Raw genomic sequence first — 4,648 nt, 5'->3', positions numbered from 1 at the left:
TTCTTCTTGCAGTTGTTTGCCTTGCCTCCCTGTTGTTCTTTTCTTCATTTCTCTGAAACAGACTTAGAAAGTGGTACAAATCATGTCATTTAGTGATATGCCAGCCTGGTGAGGGGAGAAGTTTAGAGGCCTGTGAAGAGAATGAGCACAAATCCTGTGATTTGTTAATTGCTTCTGCGTGCGTAACTTTCAATGACTGTTTTAAATATTTACCTTATTCTCCAAGGATTTCTGTTTGTTACTTTTAATTCCTTCCTGAGCCCAAACCTAGAGGGGTGGAGGGGGGGGGAGGGGTATATAGGAGATAACACTCACAAGGAATGATTTATAGTCTTCAACTTTCCACTTGGAATCTGGAAAAGCATCTCAAGTTCTCCATCGTGGTGAAAGAAATAGTTTTGTTTGAGTAAGAAGCTTCAAACAGCCTCACGTCTTTGCATTACTTTGAGGAAGTGTCACTCCCTGGCAAGTTACAACAGTGCTATCTGCAAGAGAATGGATCAGTCATAGAATTAGCCCTGGCTTGTCACAAACTTCTGATGAACCAATAAATGGCCAGTCGCAATACACTTTTTTGCAGCTATTATGCAAATTTATCAATAAATAGACCATTCAGCTTACTTGACTTTTAGTCACTTTGTGTGTCTGCCCAGGAAATAGGAAACGACTTAATGAAGTTAACTACAGCCAGACTTTAATTTCTTTCTTCTTTTTCTTTCCTTCTTGATATTAACTATGCTTGCTTGTGATATCGTAGAGTTCCTTTCAGTTTTTATGTGGTGTGATGGACCATTAATTGAGACATTCTGTGTAGGTCTTACACAGCACTGTGTCAGAGATTTCGGGTCCCATTGGACCCCAAGTAGAAATGCCTGGGTGGGGTACCATTACATGGAGATGTTTCTGTGTGGTGTGAATCATAAGATAACGTTCAAATATCACAACAATTCTTTGTTTTTCAGTGAAAGTACTTCTTTCAGCTTGATTAAATTGGAGTTGTAAATTAGTTACTCTTCTCTGTTTAAACTGCTTTGGTTATTTGCGGTGATATTTGAGTGTCCTCGGTGTCCCACAGGTGTTATCTGGGAGTAGAAGCTTTCATTTATCATTTGGGAAAGCATCATTTTAAAATGCCTATCATCCAGTCAGGAAGGATAAGCCTTCTGAGTGAAGACACCAATTATAAAATCTGTATACTGAATGCCTAAAGGTTACAACTTGCAAACAGCCAGATGATGAGAAAATATTGTGCAATGCTAGTCACTAATCATATCTGCTTAACAACGACATTTCCAGGAATCAAGATCAATTTGCCAATGATTCATGAACCATAGAAAGCATGAAATTTGTAACATAAGTTATTTGAAGTGAGTGTTTTGATCAGTTCAGTAAGTGTCAAGAGCTGCTTCTCACTAGTTGCAGGGGAGGAAGAAATCCATGCCAGGTATGTTTTTCATGTAACTCTTTTTTTTTCTTTTTTTTTTTTTCCAGTTAAATACTGACATCAAAAGTTTGTCAGGCTAAGATGGAGTCTTTCTTCTTCAAAACTAAAACAAGTCAGTCTGTATCATCCCTATCCACGTTATGTACAGCAAAATGCTGGCCCCACTGAAACCAGTGACAAAATTCTAATTCATTTAGCCTCATGTCCAAGGATGGATTTTTACTGACACTCTTTGGAGCAGTTATTTACCCATTGTCCTGAGAGAGCATTTCAAAAGGATCTATTTAAGGTGCTCTTCTGTAAGAATTAACTTGTGGCGTGTGATACCTTATATAGTCCACTGTGTTTAAATACTTTCTTCAATAGCTCATGTTTTTATTCAAGAGAGGAGATGGATAGGTCTCTTCTGCTGGCAGTGCTTTCAGAGTGTGTCAGGGCAAAGGGAACCTAATTAGAGAGAAGAAAGAAAAATGTGGAAATGACTGTTTGCAGAGGGCACTGTGGAGAGGAAGCTTCATCGTGTCTCTCTCCCATTACACATGCTGAGGCTGTATTCCTCTGACCATAAGATTAATGATGCCAAGCCAGACATTATACTCATGTCTCAAGGGTCACAAGCAAACTTCTTCTTTTATCATCTGTTTCTCATTTTACTGGCCACTAAGGTATTTACTTAGGAATTAATATATATCTAGGTTAAAGTAGATTAAACTGAAAACATGCCACTGTTTACTGGATACATCTGCTCTCATTAGTGTAACTTGCTGTTGGCATGAAATAGTTTAATTAAAACAGCACCATAGGAATCAGAGCCTGGTCCCAGTGAGACTCCTCAGGCAGATATGAAGAACTGGTACGCATCATGCAGGCTGTAGAGAGAAGCCAGGGCTCTCCTTCCCTGTCACCCCTTCAGGTGGTCCCTCCTGGGAAGGAGAAAGAAGTGGAAGTGCTGAATTTTGAGATCTCTCTTTTCTATTTCCCTCAGTTATACCTTATGTAGTCTGGTCCAGCTTGTATCATTAATGCCCGTGAATGCTACGTATTTATTGGTGACTTAGTTGTGGGGTGCATTGGTTTGTGAGTTAGCTAAAGAAAGTAGAAGCCCTGGAATAACGATGCAGCAACCAACTACGTAAGCACTGAAGTAGCACCTGCTTAATGTTGAAGTGTGGAGGCACCATCTTCCCTGTTGCCCTGGTGACTGTCTCAAAGCAGTTTCCCAATACTGGTGGTGCCTCAGAACTGAAATGGGTTCCAGAAAATCCAGTGATTCCCTTGGAAGTAATGAAAAAAGTGAATCAGCAGTTTCATTTGCCACCTTTTTCCTGAGTTTTGAGGCGATACCTGGCAACTGCATTTAGAGACTTTTTTTTCAATTATGTAGGTTAGAAATTGGGCTCAGTTGGGAAACTGTACTGACTTGTGAAAGACACAGAAATTTTCAAAGTGTGTTATTAGTGCATATTCTTCCTTAAATATGTTAAAATCTGGTAGCCAGGGAACTTCTTTGGGATTTTGAGCAGAGAACCAGATTTCAGACATGCCTATCTTAAGCAGCTTCCCTGTCCTTGGAAACAGTTTTCCTATTTTTCAGGGATAATTCACCCCAATACCTAAACATAAGCACCTGAATGCCTCTATGAGGCATAGAGGCCCAAAGCTCTAAGAGACAGTAGAGGAGGGAAAGGCTTGATCAGAGAGTGGCTGAAAAAGAATCATAGGATCGTTAAGGTTGGAAATGACCAATAACATCATCTAGTCCAAACACTCTACCATCACCACCATACCCACTAAAGCACATCCCTCAGAGAAGGCCTTGGTAATTGCTCCTACGACATATTTTCTTGTTATAGTAATACTAAGCAATACTGATATTTCACCTTAAAGAAAAGGTGACTCAGTTTTCTGGTGGTGTGGGAGGCAGTAGACAATCTGAGTCCCACCACATCTGACTGACAGTGAAGTTTCTGTACCTTTCTCAGTTCTATCTTGTCTAATCACTTGGTGAAATGGCTGTGTTTTTGAGGAAAAGATGCCATCACCTACTCCTCATACAGCAAGCAGAGTAGTGGGTTAAGTCATTTGATAACAGAAGGCTTGTGCAATCTGAGACCCCTGCTGTCCATTCTTTCTGCAGCAATAAGTGCAATGAGTGCTTTCTGAGGCAGTTCCAGAAAAATGTCCATCCTGCCAGGACTCACCAGTACCTGGTGTATGAGGACTGAGACTGTATGCACAGGTTTTTTCCCCATGGTACTGCACATCTGAGATGGAGAAACTATTGCATTCATGGTGGCCAGGCAGCTTTTGAAGGACTTTTGGCTAGCTGGACATGACAGTGCCGTAGGGGTTGACCTTGAAAGAGCAGAAATATGTCTCAATGGTGATGGGGTATATGAAGAAGTGGGTTGCAGGTGCCTTCTTCCCATCTAAACAGGCAAAAAGCCAGAAAAGAGAGATGATGGCAGACAAATGGACCTCAGAATGGAGTCTCAGAGTAAACCACTAGACATCTAGGGGAAAAATTAACAGCTCCTAATGGTCTCAGAGGTTTGGAGGTCATAGGACCCCACGTTGCCTGTTTGAGCCAAAGCTTTGTTTTACCTACTCTTTTCTTCCTAAGAATCTTATTATTTTCCCCTTGGCTAGCTGCAAGGATAAGCTGCAATGTGGAGCCAGGGAGCAGAACCTGGAATGAGGATGTGCTTGTTTGGATGAACACAGTTTCCACGTATAAATGCAATAAAGGGAAAACACTACATAAGTTCACTTGCTGACTGTTTTGTTCCAGTGTCAAGGCCCAAGAACAATCACCCAAACTCATCCATGTGTGGAAATTGTAATACTGGAAAAGGTCTCTATGTTTGCTCTCCGTGGTATTTCTTTACAATGACATTCCTCTGTAAGTGGATACAGAAATAACTTCAGATTACAAATCAGAGCAGGCAGTTGTATTTGTTTAGTGGTGTAGCTGCACTGATTGGCATTCTCCCATTCAGGAGAGATGTTTTTAACCAGCCAGAACAACAAATACTACTGCAAAATCTACATGGGTTACACTGAGAACATTCAAATATAAAAGCATCTAGGTGTTTCAGGAGCCAAAATAGGACTATTTTTAAATGGCAGTGGTTAAGAATAGTTATTTATTGTTTGAACATAGCAGCACCTACTGGTTCCAGCTAGAAATCAAGACTTCATCAT

At 40.6% G+C, this 4,648-nt stretch overlaps 1 long non-coding RNA gene across 1 annotated transcript; it reads right to left on the bottom strand.

Moving 5' to 3' along the window:
• Positions 1-2,776, bottom strand: LOC109367912. The gene is made up of 4 exons (XR_002115481.2): positions 2,596-2,776; positions 1,772-1,891; positions 316-485; positions 1-130 (listed from the first exon to the last, which is right to left on the bottom strand). It is a non-coding gene; the product is annotated as an uncharacterized LOC109367912 (long non-coding RNA).
• Between the last annotated feature and the right edge of the window lie 1,872 nt (positions 2,777-4,648).

The sequence above is a fragment of the Meleagris gallopavo genome, chromosome 5 (assembly GCF_000146605.3).
Source record: "Meleagris gallopavo isolate NT-WF06-2002-E0010 breed Aviagen turkey brand Nicholas breeding stock chromosome 5, Turkey_5.1, whole genome shotgun sequence".
Classification (NCBI taxonomy): Eukaryota; Metazoa; Chordata; class Aves; order Galliformes; family Phasianidae; genus Meleagris; species Meleagris gallopavo.
The sequence above is the reverse complement of the archived record's forward strand: the minus strand, read 5'-3'. Positions and strand labels throughout refer to the sequence as shown.